At 35.1% G+C, this 22,737-nt stretch overlaps 1 pseudogene; it reads right to left on the minus strand.

The window, feature by feature from the left end:
• Positions 1 to 4,349: 4,349 nt before the first annotated feature.
• LOC109387686 (60S ribosomal protein L28 pseudogene) lies at positions 4,350 to 19,454 on the minus strand (annotated as a pseudogene).
• Positions 19,455 to 22,737: the final 3,283 nt, after the last annotated feature.

The following is a 22,737-nucleotide window of genomic DNA, read 5'->3' on the forward strand; positions in this document are numbered from 1 at the left end:
GACACTCTATCACATTATTATCAACATCAAGTTATGTTATCATAATCAACAACCACATCATCATCTGTGCAAACATAGTCATGTGAGGCCAAGTGACATGTGTAAGTGCAGGTTCTACGGAGAATTAGATAAGTTTCTCTAAAGATTATTCTAATTAACAAGCCCTTTTACACACTCCCAAACTTGTGCACTGGAGCTTCATGTTCAGCAAACTGTGAGTGTGAGCACTAATCAAACAGAGCATTTGTAATTTTCCATTGGCCATCTAAACCATCTACCTAAATGACGTGAACATTTGACCGTTGAAAGGAGGTTTGTGTGCCATTCGTAAGATGTGATAGTTTGCATTTTAATCCAAACCATCAGGCCAAAGTTCTAAGCAGATATTTTACATTACAGGTAAAAAAATTCCTTCTAAGTGTACCCTTACCTTTTGCCAACTTATTGTGCAAAGACAATATTGTGCAAAAATTGGTCAACTTTTTCATTGTGTTCTTTTCCTCTCATGTTTTTATGATTATTTCATAAGCTGAAAGACATCAGTTTAATAGTCATTTTGTGTTGACTACTTTTAAAATATATAAATTACCATTTTTATCACTGTTTTTTCACACTTCAATTTGTCAAATCTTCAAAGTTTTTTCTTGACTTCAATATTTTTCTTGTAGAAAATGAAATTTCAATCATGGTGTCAGGATTACATGGAACAAGTTTTCCTAGATAAAGTATCAGTCCTATATTAGTTATCCATTGCCATAATAAAACACTGCAAAACTCAGTGGCTTATAACAACCACCATTTTATCTGGCTCATGAGTCTGTGTGTTGACTTGCTAGCTCTCCTGATCTTGGTTGGGCTCACTCATGCAACTGTATTCAGCTGATGGGTCACCTGGGAATTGGCTGGTCCAGCATGCCCTAGGCTGGGACAACTCAGTTCTAATCCACAGTTTCTCATTCTCCAGATGCCAATACAGCTTATCTACATGTTAGTTGAGTAGTGTTCCATGACAGTGAGCAGAAATGTTGAAGGTCTTGAGGAATGGTACATCCCTTCTGCTTCATTCTGCTGGCCAAAGCAAGGCCAGTACAGAGCTAAGAGGAGGAAAAATAGATTCTACCTATCGATGAGAGTAAATGCAAAGTCAGTACAAAGGACATATATAAAAAATAATGACTGTGACTGTTTTTTCCTATCAACCACACCTCCAATAGTGGCAATTTTGAAATTTTGAATGCAAATAAAATGAGCTTTCTGTGTGTATAGCTCGGTTGTCAAAATATAGTCAGAACAGATTGATCCTGTCCAGCAATTTTATAACTCACTGTGAAGTTGATTAAACTACCAGTTTATAGATGATATGGGAGATGGCTCTTTTTAGGAATGGTTTGAGAATTTCATGATGGATGTTAAAACCCTTTCTTTACTAGTAAACATTGCAAAACAGACACAGTAGCAGAGAAAAATTTGAGTAATATCTTTAAATTTTAGGCTTATCTTGGTAAAGTTCATATAACGCAGAGCCCTATGGATTATTATTTTTTAAGTCAGTAGGAGCTCTGTGCATAGATGGGATGTGAAGCAGATGAAAATGAGGCAAAATGTTTTGTTTTTTAATGGGGGGAAAAATTGTAATGTGCACACATTCCATTTCAACAGAAAAACCCCATGCAAATGTAGTATTCCAAGCAGAACTAAGACTCACTATAATATTGCCTTGTAATATTACTTCTAAAAAGCTATCATAAAGCTTAGTTGGATTTCAGTAGTCTTGTTGCTCATGAATGTTCAAATAGTAGGGAAACCATATATAGAATAATTATCTGTTTTCAGCCACAACAAAGCTATTTTCTTTTGTTCCTACTTACTGTGGAATATGCACAGAGGTGTAAGTGGAAGACCCAAATTTCAGAAGTAGCAGAAAAATATCACCTATTTACAAAAGTGAATTACATGTGAGTTACATTAAAGGAACCCACATTTTTCTAACTTAGTCAAATGTGGTTGACTCCTAATCCTTTGGGAGGGCACCTGCTTGCATTGGCACATAACTTCTGACTATGTCTGAGGATGTTGTGAGTTAAGGTCAGTAATAAAAAGTGTGTACGTGTATATCACTTTGCAAAATGTGTTCACATAATTTGTGATGTTGTTGTTTTCATCAAATCTACAAGAAATACAGTGCATTATAGTTATGCATTTTATATGAAAACACTAAAGTTCAGGGAGATAGATAACTTGTCAAATGTCATACTACTCAAACATACAAGAACATGGAAGAAGTGTGGGTTTTCAAATTCAATGTCCCGGGTTCTTCTCCATATACCCTGATGCCTTGTTCAGATAAAGATTGACTAATGATGCTGTTATGTAAGTCCAAACACCAAAGAGAAATGGAAGCGTGTCTGGGATCATTAATTAAATATAACTAGGTTCCATGTTTAATTAACTCACAAAATAGTTCTAAAAATCTCAAGGACGCACCCCCAGCCCCCACCCCTGCTCCCAGGGAGAGCTCATGTTGAGCAAAGAGGCAAGCAAACAGATTTTATCCAGAAAGAAAGTTTGGTGACTAGAGAAATAAAAGCTCTGAATGTGGTGGCAGTCACTTAAATCCATTTAATGGATGCTTGGATTTATGCCTGGATCTTGAAGAGAAAATAATAGGGCTGTGATTAATTTTTAAAAAATAGTTTCAATACATTCTGTAAACTGTGTATAAGCAACCCCATACGACTCTTTTATCCAAATGTAACCTAAAGGGAGATGAGTATTCACATTCTCTCCACAGTGCCAAAGAGCCCCGCAACAGCTTCGTGCTATTGTTGACTTACACTTAGTGTGTGACTGTGGTGATTGTTGGCTCCACACTGGTGGCTGGTGGGAGACTGATTCTACTTGAGCAATTGTGGTGCCCAGTAGAAGATCATGGTGTTAGCAAAGTAATAGGATAAGAAGATGAATTCATGAGCACAGTGTAACAAAAATGTATATACTTTGTCTCAGATTTTTAAAAATATATAATTGTTTTCTACTTCCTAAAAAGGAGTACAACTTTGCTTTTTAGCTTCAGGTTGCCTTCAGCAAACAATTTCCTATGTCCTATTCAAGGATACTCAATATTAAGTGATTTGTTAAAAAAATTCAAGTCAACGTCTACTTAAAAGTTTGGGGAGCCAGCCAAGCGGCTCAGTTGGTTAAGAGCTTGCTCAAGAGTGCAAGCTCTGAGCAACAGCGGTTCAATTCCTGGCCCAAGCTGAGCAGCTGCTGAGCTGCCAACAGGTGGCAGGATGGCTCAGCTAAAAAAAAAAAAAATTGGGGGAACTAGGAGGAAAACACTCAGAGATCCTGGGGCTTTTCAACCATCTACTCACCCCTTGCTATTATTCTTCAGGACTGTGTACATTCTGAAATCAGGGAAGGGACGTGGAATGCATGACAACCCCCAGGCAAGGTATTTCATTCCATTTGGCCCATGAACTCCAATGTTTGTGCTCCATTTTATCATTTGTAGTTTGGCTCACCTGATATTCCATGTTTATGCTAACATTTGTTTTCATAACCATGGACCTGCCCATTTTCCCCATTTGGAGATACCCTCATTTGACGGCCTCCTGGCTCCAAATCCAAATTTTTTATGGACTGGTTTTCTCCATCCTTCCAAAACACCAAGAAAGCTCAGGGACCCTGTATTGTCTTCGCTGCACCAGACTGAGTTCAAAACCCCGTGTGAATTTGCCCAGAGGCACCTACCCACACTCACCATAGAAATTGGTCCTCTGGTCCTTTCCATGAATAGGCAACATGAAACCAATGAAAGCTTTCTCTAGATTTGTAGTATCTCAAGAAAATATCCATGAAAATAGGACACTGAACCTAACCTGAGTGTTTCTACACTTTATCTTCATGTTTGCTTTCTAAAGTCTCTCTTCCTGATTCATCCTACCAGAAATTTATCCCATATTAAAGCCTTATCCTTCCTATTCCATGGTTCATTATAATATTTCTATGCTGCAAGTATTTAAGACTAGCTATTGATACTAAAACTTAGTTTTGAGATTTCTGAGAAAAATCTTTTCTTTCTCAACAACATCTAACTTGCCCTTCATGGGACTTAAAAACTTGAGTTTTGCCAGCGCAAGGACATCTTTGTTCTGGCATTATCCTTCCCCTCTCCCCGAAGCCATAAACGCCTCTTCCATTTGTTTTTTTTTTACAATGTTAGTTTCTGAAATTTTATTTTATTTTATTTTTGGAGAAAGTTGGCTGATGCTTTATACTTTATTGCTTTGGCGGGGAGGTGCTCAGAAGATCTTGGTGGGCGAGCCCTCTTCCTCTTCGGCGTCACAGGCTTCTGGCCTTGCAGGATGGTGCTGGCTCTGTGGATGGCAGCCGTGCGCAAGTCCGGTCGGTACTTGTTCTTGCGGATCATGTGCTGGATGCTGCTGAGGGTGGCTCGGGCGTTCTTGTTGATGGTGGTCCTCACGTAGAACGTGGCTGGCTTTCACTGGCCGGATCTCCGCTTCATGACAACCACCACACCTTTGCAGGTGGCCGCTGGCTCCACGCCCACCGTCTTGAGGTGAATCAGCCCATTGTAGCGGAAGGAGCTGCGGGCCTTCAGATTATTGGGCTCAGTGCTGTATGTCTGCTTGTTCTTTTTGATCAGGAATCAGGAGCAGTTGCCCACGACCATCCATTGCAGATGCGTGGACATGGTGACAGCTCCTCTGGTTGCGGTAGCAGTAGGCGGAAAGAGGTCTGAAATTTTATTATTTTTAATACATGCATTTCACAAACAGAACCCTCCTAACACCACACACAATTCCATAACCAAATGGTTCAGTTTTATCAACATTCTTTAACTACTTACACGTCTTCTTTCAACAAAAGTGCAATCGAAGACATCTTGACAAGAAATCATTACTGACAAGATATTTTCTGAGCTGGTCTTAAAGATGCCCATCCATTATATTTTCTTTCAGTTACCTGGAATAATAATAAAGTTAACAGAAAATGGAAATAAGCTGAGTTAGGCAACATCTGATTATAGGAACCAAAACACTGAAAAAGAGCACTTTCTTTTCCCCTTGCAAACCTCCAACTAAAATTACCCAACAAACTGCTACCAAGAGACTAAAGAGAAAAGCAAACTGGAGTTACTGAACAGGGCACAGGAGAACAGACTGTATGCTAAGCATCAGTTTTACAGGACAAAATGAAATATTTCAGCAAGTTAGTTTTGGTGGTCTAATAATTTATGTATCATATATCTGTTAGTTTTAGGGTTTAAATAGATGCGCTTATGCCATGTACAAAAATTAACTCAAAATGGATTAAAAATTGAATGTAAGACCTGAATCATAAAACTACTAGAAAAAAAACCATACAGAATAAGCTGTTTGACATAGGTCTTGGCAATGATTTCTTTTTAATCTGACAGCAAAAACAAAACCAATGAAAGCAAATATAAACAAGTATGACTGCATCAAACTAAAAAGCTTCTGCATGGCAAAGAAAATATCCACAAAATGAAAAGTCAACCTACTGAAGGGAAGAAAATATTTGCAAATCATACATCTGATACAGGGTTAATATTATATATTAATGTGTGTGTGTGTGTGTGTGTATATATATATATATATAGAGAGAGAGAGAGAATATATATATATATATATATATATATATATATATATATATATATATATATTTACACACTCATACAACTCAGAAGCCAAACAAACAAGCAAACAAACAATCTGATTAAAAAATGGGCAGAAGATCTGAATAGACATTTTTCCAAAGAAGACATACAGGTACCCAACACACACATGAAAAGATGCTCAACATCATTAATCATAAGAGAAATGTAAATCAAAGCCACAATGAGATACCACCTCACACTTGTTTGAATGGTTATTATCAAAAAGACAAGAGATAACAAGTGTTGGTGAGGATGTGAAGAAAAGGGAACGCTTGTGCACTGTTGGTGGGAATGTAAATTGGTGCAGCTTCTATGAAAAACAGTATGGAGGCACCTCAAAAAATTATAAATAGAACTACGTATACTCTAGCAACTCTATTTCTGGATATTTATTTGAAGAACTACCATATAACCCAGCAATTCTAATTTAAAATTAAATATGCACCCCTAAATTCACTGCAGCATTATTTACAGTAGCCAAAATATGGAAGCGACCTAAGTGTGCATCTATGGATAAACGGATAAAGAAATTATGCTCTGCATATATAGACAATGGAATATTATTCAGCCATAAAACAGAATGAAATCTTGCCATTTGTAATAAACTAGATGGATTTCGAGGTCATTATGCTAAGTGAAATAAGTCAAACAGGGAAAGACAAATATCATGTGATCTCACTTATATATGAAATCTAAAAAAGCAAAAATGAAAAAGAAAATCAAGCTCATAGATACAGAGAACAGATTGGTTTCTGCCAGTGGTGAGAGGTGGGAGTGAGAAAAGTGGGTGAAGGGGTTCAAATGGTACAAACTTCTATTTATAAAATAAATGAGTCATAGGGATGTAATGTACAGCATGGTAACTATAGTTAATAATAGTGTATTTGCATGTTTAAAAGTTGCTAAGAGAGTAAATCTTAAAATTTTTCATAATAAGGAAAAAATTTTTGTAACTGTAAGGTGATGAATGTTAATTAGACTTATTGTGGTGATCAATTCACATTGTATACAAATATCAAATCGTTATGTTATACACCTGAAACTAGTATAATGTTATGTGTCAATTATACCTCAATTAAATATATATCTATATATAAATATATATAGATATATATTTAAAAACACAGATGCAGAATGCAAGGCAGCTAGAAAATACTAGGGTGTTATCTGGAATAAAACTGTACTGATTTATTGTTTTCTTTCCAGTTTTATTGACATATAATTGACATATAGCACTGTACTATTATAGTTTAAGGTATACAACATAATAATTTAATATATGCATACATTGCAAAATGATTACTATAAAAAGTTTAGTTAAAATCCATCACCTCACATCACATAGTTCCTTTTTTTTATTCTGATAAGAACTTTAAAGATCTACTCTCTTAGCAACTTTCAAATATGTAATACAGTATTGTTAACTGTATGTAGATGTAAATATGATTTCTTATTTTGAAAAATAGAATACCCACACCATTTTCAAATGTGATTTATTCCTGGATATGCATAGAGCTTCATTAGGAGGGTGTATCAAGATCTTTCATTAAAAAAGTTGAATGACTGAGCCAATAAAATTTACACCATTGTTGATAATGTGGTGTCAGTTGTGTGTACAAGCAGATGAAGTCTGAGAAACTAAGGTTGCAGAATTTTGTTGTGTTGGGATGGATGTAAGACTCATCAAGCATCTTCAGCCCAGTGGGTTTCAATCTGTGCCTCACAGGGCTGTGCAGGCCTGTGAAGCTGCTTCTTAAAAAAAACAAACAAACAAACAAAAAAACTGTTGTCAATCAGAGTATTTACATTGTTTTACATACTAACATTCCAGTTCAAATTTTATTTGAAGGAAGTTTCCATTATTACAAGAAATTGAATAGATAAATGATACAGTGACAGAGATATAGAGAGTTAGATGATGGTGATGATGATAGATGATTAGATAAATAGATTGATAATAGATAGATATTATATGAAAACCTCTTCTAACCTTTAAATTAAATGCTTTCCTAATCAGAAAGTCCACTTTAGTTTATGGTGATGCAGTGCAGTTGCTGGGCAAGGAGGACTAATTTGGTTTTCTTTGATAGAACGCTTAACTATCCCAAGCACAGTGCATGCTACTGTCATTATTTAATTAATTCTCACAGGAATTATCTCAATGGTATTATGATCCCCATTTTATGAATGAAAACAAGCCCAGTGAAGTTAAAAAACTATTTCAGAATCAGTGAACTTGAAAGATGGAAGTGGTTTTCAAAATTAACTCAGGTCTGACAATTAAAAGTCCACACTTTTGCCCTACACCTGTATTACCAGGTTACCTATAGTATGGTGTTAAGTGATACTTAGTATAGACATATTCAGCCGGTGTGTAGGTTACATTTGTTACTGCAGTCTTCATGGTTCAAGTGAAGGGAATCTTTCATTTAAACTGAGGAATGAAAATCACCACATATTTGGTAGCATAAAATTCTAACATATATGGCTCCACTTTAAAAGTCCTTGATTTGTTAGCTTTGAATAAAATTCTGTTAATCACCGCTTTTGTATCTACAGATATCATCTTATACCTGTTCTTCAAAGTATTATACTTTCAACATTCATTATTTTATTCCTCAAATATGCATATTTTGAGATAATTTATTGCCAAGTTGTCAAATACATAATGCAATTTTTAAGCAAAGACTTAATTTTCACTTTTTTATATTCTTATAGTATGCCTCAGTACATTATTCAAGAAATACATTATTCTTTTCAATGTACTCTCTAAAATAATGTTTCAATAATATGTCAAGTATATTTATTCCATTATACGATCAATTCCATTTAACAAGACATTGTGACTGAAAAGTTAGCCAAAATTCATTAGGAATAGAAACAAAATTAATGAAACAGAAAAACAAATCAAAAGCTGACTACATATTTTTACTAATGGCATTATTAAGAGACATCCTAGGTGAAAACAGTAAGTAAGAAATTAACCATGAAAGAAGCAGCTACATTGCAACTAAAAAATAAAACCATAGGACTGACAACAGAAAATCTAAGTTCAAATCCCAGCTATGTCACATACCAACAAGTTTAGCAAGTATAATTCTCTATTTTATTTCTCTCAATGGAGGTTGGATTTATTTTATATTTGATGAGCTGTTTTGGAGAGATTTAATGAAGGTACTGAAAGATTACATTGGCGTTAAGAGGCTATCATAGAATCCAATACTGATGTGATGGTGGCTTGAAGTAGAACAATAGCTGTAGTAGAAGAAGAAAATAGACACACTCCATAGCAGAAAGGAAGGTGCCAAAATAAAGAGTAAGAGCGAGTGGCACAGGAGGAAAGAGTAATATTGTAAAACATAGTGTCACAACAGTCAAGGAAAGAGTTGTTTAAAGAAGGAGGAAATACCAAATGTTGCTGAGAAACTGGGTAAAATGAAGACAAGGTAGTGACCATTGGTCATTTGATGATGGTCGCTGAATATCTTGAGCAAAACAGTTTTAGAGAAATACTGAAGATAAAAGACTGGGGAGGGTGACTAGACAATAAAGTGAAGACAGCAATTGTGGACAACTAATCTGAGGAGCTATGCTAGTGAGGATTCTTGCAAGGATTTTGGAATTCTTCGGGCAAAACAACTATGGTATAATTAGATAGTGAATATCATCAGCATGTGTGTGCAGGGAAAATTTCTAAATATGGGCAGTAGCATAAGAATAGTTTATGTATTATTCATATTTTATTGAGTCATTGGTAAGAAATTTTCTAATCTTCATAAAAGTTGCAAAAATTGTATTATGAACATCTGAATATCATACCAAAGACTAAGCGAAGAGAGTTGTAAGTTCAAAGAGCTTTTGGTTTCAGTTGTGTTAGTATTATTGTTTTTAACATGAGCAATGCTAAAGTAGCAGCTTTCATTTTAAAACATTATTTGTAATTTATGGTCAACAAATACACACACCAGCAACACCTCCCATCCACCCTCTAGCTTTTCCTTTTCCAGGATTGTTCTGAGTTTGAACCATTAAATATGTAAATATTAGCTACAATTTCCAGAAGTTAGGAGCAGGAAGGGGAAACAAACATTTGTGTTTCACGATCTCAATTCACTCCTGTATCTGTAATTATCAAAACACCAGAGTTAAGATGTCAGTGGTGGATGGAGTCCAGCCCATCTTAATGGGTTTAGTTAGAAAAACTAAAGGCCAGCTCGGAAGATTATAAAGTTTGCATTACACTTGTCACTTTGGTTTGTGTGGATTTCAACGATTTAGCAACTTTAATATTGGTTTCAATGTTGTTCCTCCATTAAGCTACTCTTTATATCCAAACACTCATATGCCCAAATTACACAGTAATGTGTGTCATACTATGCATTGACTCAAACATGGCCCCTCAGTCTCCTGCCTCTCCCATCTCCCAAAGCTCGTGCATTTACCGCCACCAAGCACCTCACAACTCACATGGCATTTCACTAGTGCATCACACTCCTAATAACAACACTCCCCTAAGAAATGTTTCTTTTTCCAAATGTTTAACCTGAATCTAATTATAAGGAGACAATCAGAAAAACCCAAAATTGAGCGTCATTTAGCAAAACAGCTAGCCTGAGCTCCACAAAAATGTGAATGCCATTCAGACAAATAGAAGGCTGATGTACTATTCTGGACTAAAGGAAATTAAAGAAAGGTGACAGTGAAATGCAATGTGTGATTGCTGATTAGACCTTGAATTTAAAAAAAAATAGCTAAAAAGGACAGCATTCAGGCAGTTGGAGATACGGTATTTGAATATGGACTGCATGCATGCTAGATAATTTTATATCAATGTTAAATTCTATGAATGTGATCATTGCATTGTGGTCATGAGGAAAATGCTTATGTTTTTAGAAGCTAAATACTGAATTATTTGTGTGAATTATTTTATCTCTCTACAACTTATTCTTAAATGTTTCAGAAGGGGCAGATGAGCGGCCAGAAAGACAAGAAATAATGAAAACAAAGTGGGCAATTTTTTACATTTGGTGCATCTAAGTAAGATACACAGGTGTTCATAATAAAATATTTGCAACTTTTATGAGGATTAAAAAATTTCTAGATAATGATTTTAAATAAAATATGAACAAATACATAAATAAATCACCCTTATGCTACTCTCCATATTGAGAAATTTAATCTGCACACAAACACTGGTACTCTTCACTGTCTAATAATACTATAGATCAGTTTTGCCTACAGAATCCCAAAATACTTGTAGGCAGGAGACATGTTATGTTCATCTTTATCGAAACAGTAAGCACTAGAAACAATGATTGCACAAAACTGAGATTCAATAAATGTTTGCTGACACAGAAACTATCAAAACGCTAATAGTATTGAAGCTGCTAAAGAAAAACATTTAGATGTTACATTGGAATACATATATATATGTATTCATACATATATACATATATATGGAATACAAATATTCCATATATATTGGAATATATATATATATATATATATATATATATATATATATATATATATATTTGCAGGTTCAGTCACTGTTTCAGACCAGATGATTAGTGAAGGACCCAGATCAGAGAGAAAACCATCATCACATCCTTAGAAATAAAGCCATTAATGAGTGATAACACAATTCGCTTACAAGACTGCTATTGAAATCATTGTTCTAAAAACAACTATTAACAGATCTTAGACTTAGAAATTAATATCATAGGAATTATATCAATATAAAGCATCAAAATTCAAATTAAACTTTCTGAATCAAGTTTATTTAGTTCCAGAAAAATGAAGCATTTCATTTTTTACAGGATAGAAGAATTTACAAAAATATGTAATGTCCAGGCTTTCTGTTGTCAGTAAATAAACTCTTGGGGATTTTAAAGTTTAAAAGATTAGGTATCATCAATTCTGTTTTCTTTTGTTACTTTGGAAGGGATATTTATACAAGTACATTTTGTAGACTTTATAAAGAATCTTTTCTAGTTTCTTTCTCAAAGAGCCCTGCATTGTGTGGGAAGGTTGGGAGAAGGTTAGAACCAATCAGTGGCATTGATTTTAACACCTGTCATCCTTGTCTTCATCTACTTTTAAGGTTCTAAAAAATAATCGTGATAAAAGTTTTATTCTTCTGCTTTCAATAGGCAATTTTTCTGTGATTCACCCTTTGATGTTACAACATGGAAAATAACGTGGAATTAATCAGAGTGCTCCATTCATGCATGGCAGCAAAACAAAAGTAAAAGAAAGTGACCATCTGTGTGGAATCATAGATTTTATTTGGCCAAGTTACATAGCATTCATCATTCTCTTCAGTGTACCTCATTTCCCCTCAACATCACCCTCCAATAGCACCCTCATTTATCATTCCAACCAGTAAATAAATATTGAATGAAAAATAGAAGTTAGGATCCCCCATCACCAAAAAAAATTTAGAAAATATACTATACTTTTGTCTGAAATTGATAAATAGCCTTGAATTTTACAAAATAGATTCCTTTTGGCATTTCATTTTGACTTGAGCAAGCTACTGTGAGTTTCACTGAGCAGCTCTGTATTTTTGAAGCTCTGCGTTCAATGTATAATACTTCATAAAGGCACTAAGATCAGGCTCAAAGATACAGAAATGGGTGGGAAGACTTAGCAATTGAGGCTACGCTTACTATGCTATTTTTTAAAAATTGGACTGACACGTATGGCACATAAAGTGAAGAACCTTTGTTTAAAATATATTTCTCCAACAAATATATGTTAAGGTGATCTAGGGTTAATAACCCAAGGCAGTAAAGGAAAACTCTTTTGCAATGTAAGTCATCTTTCTTTTTTTAATTCCCCAGAACTTATATATTGTAAAAATTCTCTCCTACATTTTACAATATTTTCACATATTTAGAATGTTAAAAATAATTATTTTTGAAGTTATCTTTACTTTCTATTTTAATTCTATGTATGCCTGTACTATCAGTACTTTTTAAAAACTGCCACCTCAGCCTTCACACTGAGATTAATTTGACTCTTCTTAGAAGCCATTTCTAACCCTTTAATTATGTATCTTATAAAATCTCAACCCCTTTTTCTCATTTTACCATTTAAAGTAATGTTTCTTTTAATTTTGACTGATGCTCATAGATTAAATAAATGAATGTCAAGAGATAGCTCGATAAATCTCTCCCATAAAACTTTTTCACTATTGCTCAAGAAGTTTCCCATCTAAGCTTGTAAAATCCATTTACTTAAGCTTGATATTTCCTTCTATTCTTTGAATATAGGACATACTTCACATTAGGCATATTTAGGCTCACTTGTATAATAAGAGCCAGCAAATGGAAATTTCAATTACTAAACTGTTAAATAAATTCATATGTACAAAAGTATACATATAACACATAATCATAGAGTGTTCTTACACTCTATATCTAGGTGTTTAACATATTTTAATTTATTTTTAGAATATGACTTTATAGAGGGTTAGAGTTTTATTTCCTAAAAGCTAAACTGAAAATTTATGTGAATACATTTTTCAGATTTGATCTGTACCAGTCTTCAGATTCAACATACAAGTAAATTTGTGTGACCAACATAAATTCTTAAATTAGGTATAAATTCATTAAGTAACTCCTTGATTACCTCTCTGTTTATGTCTTGCTTCACTGAGTTTTTAACATAGAAGCTTCATTCTTGAAGAGCTTGACCCCTCATACACACTCACACACCCATACACATATTACTAGTGCTAATGAGGATTTGAATAGGGGCACAGCATCACTCTATCTGCTGTCCTGAAGAGAACCACATAGCATTTTAGCTGCATGTTCAGATTTCCAAGATCTTTCTAACTCTGTTCTGGAAATCTCCAAACTGCCTCTGCATCCGTGTAAATGAAGGTTCCCATCATTACACAATGGGCTATGAAGAAAGTGCAAGCGTTTTATTCGTATGAGTCCCTTTATAGTATCTGGTGTTATTGGAGCAGGGACTGCTTAAGGCAAGGAGAACTAGGCCAAGTTTTGAATCAGCCAGTTTATTCATTTTCCTTTCTGTTCGCTGATTAGATCACTTTGAGTAATAAAACCTTTATTTTATGTTCTCAAAGTCATGAAATTAAAATAAGTATAAAGAAAACATCACAGGATGTTTATTTTTGTGAGGTAGATGATGTGGACATCTAAGTTATGCGTTTAAGTATATTTTATGATTGGTGTTGACTTAATTCTGGGTTTATGATATTTATTGAGAATTTTTTTCAGTACTATAGTTAGAATATGTATAAATTCAATGTAGACACAGAACTATTGAAAGAAAGCCAGTAGCTATGAATCTCTATTGAAACAGTACAAAAAGGCTTGCTCAGACCCCATAATTTCTTTGCCGTGTAGACCACTCTTTCTAATCTTTGTATCTTTTTCCTAATTTAGACTATTTAAAACCTCACTCCATAGCAGAGAAAACTGCAAAAATCGGGCTCTACATATATACTAACTTCTAGTTTTAGCTCAAACACATAAAGAGCTTGGAAATAGTCACTCCCTCTTTGTAACTAGAAAAAAATTAATCTAAAAATCAACAGGTTTTTTTTTAAATTATGAGATAATTGGGTTCACAGGGCAAACTACCACCCCCAAATTAGGCAAACACAGATAGTTGCATGTAGATCTGCTTACCTAAATAAAAAACAACTGAAAACATCAACTGGTAGGAACACAAAAATGATAATTTTGATGAACTTCTGCAGGATGATTATGGACTAGCATGAGAGTGAAAACGCTTGTGTGGACAGCCTTGGGGCGGATCCACATACTTTCCTGGGTCTTACTTGAAGGAACTATATTCTACATTAGGTTCTCAAAGGGAAGAGCAAGGAGCGATCCCTCATGGCTGCGGGGGAAGGGGAAAGGGAAGAGCCATCATTGTGACACATAACCAGAGCATTCTCCAAATCAATAACTTACTCTCCAGAGGAAAAAACTTCATCAGGGCCTTACCCACCTGGAGGAAAGACATTTCCCAGACTCGGACCCCTCCAGCCTTGCAGCCTCACCTAAAAGAGGGGAAAACAAAACAAAAGCTAAGAAACACCTAGATCCCATGATAATTAAAAAGGATGAAAATCCTGCCAGGGAATTGTTAAGAAATAAATACCTACCAATTCATCACAATTTTTCAGAAAATTAGAAGAAACAATTCCTTGTTTTATGACACCAGCATTACCTAATACTAGAACTAGATAAAGGTTTAACAAAAAAGGAAAATTATATATCATTATCTCTTTTGAACATAGATATAAAAATCCTCAATAAAATATTGTCATAGTATCCAACAATCTGTAAAAAGAATTAAATGTCACAATTAAGTCAGATTTATTTTGGGTATTTATGCCTGGTTCAAATTTAAAAATCACTGCAATCTAGCACATCAACAGACTAAAAGAGAAAAATCATATTTTGATATTAATTGATGCAGAAAAATATTTGATGAAATCAAACATAAATTCATAACAGTTTGCAGCAAACTAGGAATGAAGATGAATTTCTAATTTCCTGTGTGATTTCTTCTTTGACCTAAGAGGTATCCAGAGCTGCTTAACTTCTGAATACTTTTGGATTTTCTTGATATTGCTATTGATTTCTATTTAATACCATTGCAGGCAGAAAACAAACAAACTTGTATGTTTCAATCTTTTGAAATGTACTGAGATGTGTTTTATGGCCCACTATATGATATATCTGTAACCCATGTGTGATATGAGTTAACAATTCTAACACTGCTATGCATGTATACTGAAATTGAACAACCAAGTTAAAGGATGGTGAATGACGGTACCCAGTTTCCTCACTGTTGGAGTGAAGTTTATAGATAAGCAATAGGGAGAGCCAGGAATGGTTCATGTGGTAATAGATTAGCATTGGAGATGTCAATATGAACTCATATTTAGCTTAATAAAAATAAAAAGGTTACATATTAAAATACATAAAGATATGTGTGTAGCACATACATATTATTTCCTTGTTCTGTCAGTTGATAGGACCTAGGAAACATGACACAAACAAGTAGCAATGAACAGTGCACCTAGACCTTGGTTTCTTGGTTTCTAAGACCAGTTTTCACTAAAAGAAATCAGGAATTCTTGGCAAAATGGCTGACTAGGAATGGGGCAGGAAATATACAAGATGAAGCTTGAGCATCTTGCAATACCAGAATGTAAGGAACTGCCAAAAAAGAAAAAAGCATGGTGATGGAAGTAAGTCAAAGGAACACAGGAGACAAGTGAAAAAACGTCCAATGATAACTTCCTAAACTTCCAAAAACTTCCAAAGATAGAACAATTTGAGCAAAAAAATACATAGAAAAGTATTGGATTATAACTTAAAGTTTCAATAAATACCTATGAGCCCATACTGATACAAATAAATGATTGAATAAATAAACAAATGAGGGATAAAGGACAAATTTCAAGAGGAGAAGCATAACTTCCAACACTTTAAATATGGGCTACAGATACTGACTTCCTTCAAGAGTACAGAATGCAAAGGGGGGGAAAGGGAGAGTGATTTTATAGTGGAGAAACCTAACAGTACCTCGTCCAGTTGATCAGTGTCAACATCATTCATGATAAGTCCAGTTGATAGTATGTGTCCTTAATAAGATGAAGTTAGAAGGGCACTTTTCCTCTGTGGTATTTCTCCCCAAAACCTACAACCTCAGTCTAATCATGGAGGAAAAAAATCAGACAAATTTCAATAGAAATACCTGTCCAATACTCAAAACTGTCAAAGTCATCAAAAAAAGGAAAGTCTAAGAAACTGTCACATCCAAGAGGAACTGTAAGGAGGCATGCCTACTAAATGTAATGTGTTATCTAGATGGAAATCCTAGAACAAGATTTTTACATTAGGTAAAAACTAAGGAAATCTGAATAAAGTATGGACTTCATTCAACTCTTCTCATTCTAATAAACATCATACTAATTAATATAAGATGTTAGTAGCAGGAGTAACTGGTTTTAGGGTATATGGAAACGCTATACTTATTCAAAATTTGTATATAAACCTGAAACTTTTAAAAATAAAATTTATTTTTAAAAAAGACATCCCCTTTCAAAAATATACACTCACACACACACTTTTTTGGCAGGATGGGGGTGGAGAGAGCTCCTAAGCACTAGCAAATACAGACACTTGAGGAGAAAGAAATTGAAAGCAGCATCCGAATAAAAGATCATTATCCACTGAGGAGTTCCAGGACTGAGTTGAGTGGTCATAGTCATGCTGTGCATTTTTAAGAGTGGGGACTGTTCATTATTAGGGGCTGTCATTTTCTATAACCTCCCCCTGGGTGGTAGACACCACAGAAGGAGCCAGACATTTAGAAATTCTAAACAGATCACTAAGCAAATATTGTTCTGACCTTTATTCCTGTTCACATCTCTGCAGAAACGCATGTTTTCGTATCTCCCTTACTGCTCACACACTACTGTTCATATAATTTTCCTTGAGGCTGGTGACACCAGAAACCATAGGATCCATGACTGACACAGTAAAGAAAAAAAAAAAAGAAGCAATATGCTAGATTTAGTCAAGCAGAACAACTTGCACAACCTGTGATGAACCCTGGATGGTACCCCAGAAGTAGCTTTGAGTTAAAAGGTCTTTCTGTAGCCCTGAATTCTTCATCCATGCCCTAAACACAGTTATTCTGCATAAATATGTATGAAAAGAAGCCTAGATGTAGAAATGCTTTGTTTGCATATGAAAGAAATTATCTACAAATTGTCTGACGATACCTGCCAAAGAGAAAGATGTTTTAAACTCTAAGAGGACTTGCACTTCTAGTTAGGATTTAAAATGTAATAATGTTGGTCCAACCATAAAAAAAAATAAGCTAAACAAGTTACCAAACAACATTTAAAAAATAAATTCAGAGAGCTAAGAATGCTAAGAAATCAAAGTGAGCTAATATCTAGAATGGGTGGAGCCATTAGTATAACAGAAGATGTCATCACTGTTTTCATCGCTGATGAAGCTGAAGGAGAAAGAAGACCCTGCCATACATTGAGGAGTGAAGACAAGACAAATATCAAGCTTCTCATGGCCACATGTGGGCTGACATGGTAAATTAGAATTATGGTAAATTAGAATTCCAAAGAACACCAACCACACAGCAATTTATATTTGCCTGTCAACTCTTTTCACAGAGACATACAGCAAGTTCAGGAATAATAGACCAAAGGCTGGGTTCAAGGTCAAACTAACTGGGAATTCCTCCCTGAAGCACGTGGGCCTTCGGCTAAGACAGAACAGCACCTGACTGAATAATGGAGTCAGGACAAGAACGCTGAAAGGAAACTCTAAGAGGCACTCTGTGCCTTGACCAAGGTTAAGGCAACAGCTGTAGAAGCTGGGAGCACCTTTACATAAATATGAGGTCTGACACTTAAGTTCGCGAACTCATCCTAGAAAAATTGCTACATACCTCATTGCTGAATATCATTATAGTCACCTTCGAAGTACTCTCCTTGGGAATCTATGCACCGACACCAGTGCCTAGTCTACCCTTCAAAGCAATTTTGGAACTCTTTTTTTTTGGAATGGCCATCAGAGCTGTCGTCGTATTATCCTTGATGCCCTGAATGTCATCAAAATGTCTTCCTTTCCATATTTCCTTTATCTTCGGGTAAAGAAAGAAGTCACTGGGGGCCAGATCAGGTGAGTAGGGAGGGTGTTCCAATATAGTTATTTGTTTACTGGCTAAAAGCTCCCTCACAGACAATGCCGTGTGAGCTGGTATATTGTTGTGATGCAAGAGCCATGAATTGTTGGCAAAAAGTTCATGCAGCCTTTTCAGCACCTCCAAATAGTAAACTTGGTTAACTGTTTGTCCAGTTGGTGCAAATTCATAATGAATAATCCCTCTGATAGCAAAAAATGTTAGCAATAGTGTTGCAACAAGTTCGCGGACTTAATTGTCAGAGCGCGTATATACATTGTAAAAGACTATTGACCATTTAGGATAAAGTCACAATGCATTGTGAGGTGTTTATCACAGGAAGAAGTATAAAATATGAAAGGAGCAAAAAGGGACAAGAAAGTAAATGGAATGATATTATAAGGTTTATACATTTGTCATGAAGTCACATAATATTATTTAAAGTTAGCTTGTGATGTTATAGACAAATATTATAAACATTATAATAACCACTAAAATATAAAACAAAAAAGTATAGCTAATAAGCTGATAGAGGAGATAAAATGAAATATTTTAAAAAGTGTTTAGATCATAGATGTCAGGAAAGGAGAAACAGAAAAACAAAGAACAGATGGGTCAAACATGAAACAAATATCAAGACAGTAGACTTAAATATAAGCATATTAATAATGACATTAAATACAAATGGACTGCACACGCCAACTAAAGGCAGAGATTGTCAGACTGGATGAGAAGAAAAGCCCAACTACATGCTGCATATAAAGAATACTACAGGCTTTTTGGTTTCACTTCTGACATGTAAAGAGCTAATTCCATCCAGACAATGAGAAAAAGCTGGGAAAAACTGAGATTATTGACTTGTCTTGGATCCATTAGAGATCTGAGATTGCAGAGCAAACCCCCACTCTGAAACCTGGAGAAAACGGTGCATTTTAGAGAGCTACCACTGAAATCAGCTTACCTGAAACAGAAGTTTCTGGAACCATAAGCTGGCAGGAACACTTAATAGGAACCGTGACTAATTGCTGGAGTGTGGTTATTGACTAGCTAGAGAGTGAAACACTCCCTGGAGGCTGCAGTCTTGGGCGGGAGGGGACACACTTTCTTGAATTTTTCTCCCCAGAAACTCCACCAGGTTCTCACAGTGAGAATCCAAGAGATCCCCCTGGCGGCTCGGGAGGGGAAGGGCAAGAGCAGCCATTGTGAAACACATGGACAGCCTCCTCCATAAACAAAGGGAGGAGGGAGGAGGGGACGGAAGAACAACAGCTAGGCCACCTGAGGAACACTTGCGAAAGTCATGCCCCTGAGAAACCGAACCACTACAAGACTCACGTACATATATAAAACAGATTTTCAGAAGATTCTAAAATGTTCCTGCTCCCCCAGCCAAGAGGGCTCTGGTGCATTACAGCTGAAGAGCTGCCAGACAGACTTTCTCTGAGCAGCAACACATAGGGGAGCCCTAAGATAAAAAGGGAAAAAAACAACACTGGGGAAATTAGAAGCCCCTGGTGTGTATAGCACAGCCTAACTCCCTCACAGTAGGGGCCTATTCACCCCAGTTCCTATTACATAATGCAACACACCTAGCTTTCAACAAAATAATTATGTTATGCCAAAAGACAATACACACATTGAAGAAAGGAAACATTCATCATAACCACAGTCAGATAAGAAACACATGTTGGAATTATCAGACAGGGATTTTAAAATAACGATGATTAATATTTTAAGACCGTTGTTGGTTCAAGTATGCATATGTAACAGGCAAGAACAGAGGTCATGTAAGCAGAGAGATGGAAATAGTCTTTGATGGACTCATTTCCTGGACATGGCCAAGGAAAGAATCAGTGCACTTGAAGTTAGGATCAGAGGAAATGTCAAACTGAAGTGCAAAAAAAAAAAAAAAAAGAATGAAAAAGAAAAAAACAAAAACAGAACATTCAAGAACTATGAGATAATAGCAATAGGTGTAACATATACATCATTTTAATACCAGGAAGAGAAGAAAGATAAAACAGAGCAGAAAAAAATATTTGAAGCAACAATGACCAAGAATTGTTTTCTAAAATTAGTGACAGACACCAAACCACAGATTTAGGAATCTGAAAGCAGGATAAATATTTCCCCATCTTTTCCACTTCCTTCTAAAAAAAAAAAAAATCTCAAAAGCCAACATACACACACATACAGATATATTCACACTGCAGAAAACAAGAACAATTTAGCTATAGAGAAACAAATTGAATGTAAAAGAGCAAATACAGCATCACCAGGCATAAAGAAAATAAAACACTTCATAATGATAAAAAGATCAGTTCATTGAAAGGACATAAATTCTAAAAGTATGTGTACTTAAATACAGGAACTCAAATTCTTGAAGCAAAAATTGAAGAATAAAGGGAGAAATAGACAAATTGGTAACCCTTATACTTTGTTGTTTGGAACATAAAATGGTACAAATTGAAGACTGTCAATTTCCTATGAAGTTAACTCTTCATTTGCCCTATAACTCATCAATTTTACTCTTAGGTATTTAATCAAGAGAAATGAAAATATATGCCCACAAGACTTGTTCAAGAATGTGCATAGTAGCTTAATTGTAATAGCCAACAACTGGGGGGGCAGGGGGAATTTTTCCATTGACTAGAGAATAGAGATATTAATTGGATATATTAATACAATGTAATAATACCCAGCAATTAAAAAAACTGACCCAGTGATACTGTAACAAAATTAGTGAATCTCAGAAACTATTGTGGGGAGTGAAAGATGCATAATATACATTCTGAATGAGGTTGAAGACAAACCTGAGTGTGAGTGACTGCCTCCCTCTGCAGAGCAAGGATAGGGTAGAGGATGGGAGCTGAATTGAAAGGGACACTGGGGACTCTGTAGAGATGGAATGTGCTATATCAGTATGGTGGTTGCACTGGTATATACAACTGTCAAAATTCATCAAACTAAACACTTAAGATATGTTTATTTTATTGTATATAAAGTATACCTCCATATTTTTTAAATGAATGAACATTTTCATTTTTTCCCCCTTAAAGAGTCCCAAAACAGTTAACCAAAGTTTTACTTTGTTTCACACTGTCTCAGCACTTTAATTCACCCTCTTTTAAACTTGGCATAATTCATTGAAGATGCCTTTTGAAGGATTAATATTTTTATTCCAGTGTTTCTAACATCAATAAATGTGCTTTTAAAATATCTTCGTTGCACTTTATGGCTGCATCAAGATTTTCTCTGCCCTTGGATCTTAGTGATCTGACAAGTTTTAAGTAAACTATTGCCTACATGATCACTCTAAAATGTCACTTCAAGATCTCTGAGCAGTATGCAAAGATAACTAATGATACCCAACCAAGTGGTGGCAGCTAAAAGGTACTTATATAAATTTTTTTCTACTGTACCTATTCTTCTCTTGATGGCTGAAAACTTGCGATATTAAAACAACTGATTAATTCAGGCAATAACAATATTTTACCAGCAAGTGACTCCTTACTAAGTGTTAGGCACATCACTAAATATTGTTTGTATTTGTTCTTTCATTTAAATCTTCTAGAAGATCTATACATACTAATATTACTTCCGTTAAGCAGAGGAGAAAACTGTCTCAGAGAAGTTAACTTGTCCAAAATAATACAGATAATCTGTTCCAAGGCTAGCACTAGATCTCAGGAGAGTCAACCTCCAACTCCTTGAATCTAACCCCTAAAATTACCCAATTCAATTAAATTGTTAATCCAAAATGATGAAAAGAGAGAGTAGCTCAGTCTTGTAGAGACTGAGGAGTATAGTAGTAAGAGTATGGTATCTGAGAACAAACTGCCTGGGTTTAAGTTTCAACTGTGTGACCTTGAACAAGTTGCCTAATTTCTTTCTGCATCACTCTTGTACAAAATGTGACAGGATTGTTGAATTATATGAGTCAATGTGTGCAAATCAATAAGAATTGTGCCGGCACATTGTAAGAATTGTATAAGTATTGCTTATTTTTAGTATATTTAAATAAGCTGAAGGCCAATTTGCCTTAAATGGTCACTTGAGTAGTTTCATTTAGAAAAACATCTCTCTGAATCTCATCGTTGTGTTCTTTGTGTGTGGTTAGCTACAAGATCCTATTTTCAACATGTTTCTCTGTAGAACTGCCCTCAAAATTGACAAAGATTGTGATATGTCATCAAGTGTCTATATCAATCTCTACTTCCCTATTCTAGACTGTCCCTCTCTACCATAACCCTCTTCTCTGCTTTATTCATAGCCATACAAGTGTACATATTTAGAGACCACAATTTTTTATCATGTCTTTG

This window comes from Hipposideros armiger, unplaced genomic scaffold (genome assembly GCF_001890085.2).
Source record: "Hipposideros armiger isolate ML-2016 unplaced genomic scaffold, ASM189008v1 scaffold_166, whole genome shotgun sequence".
NCBI lineage: Eukaryota > Metazoa > Chordata > Mammalia > Chiroptera > Hipposideridae > Hipposideros > Hipposideros armiger.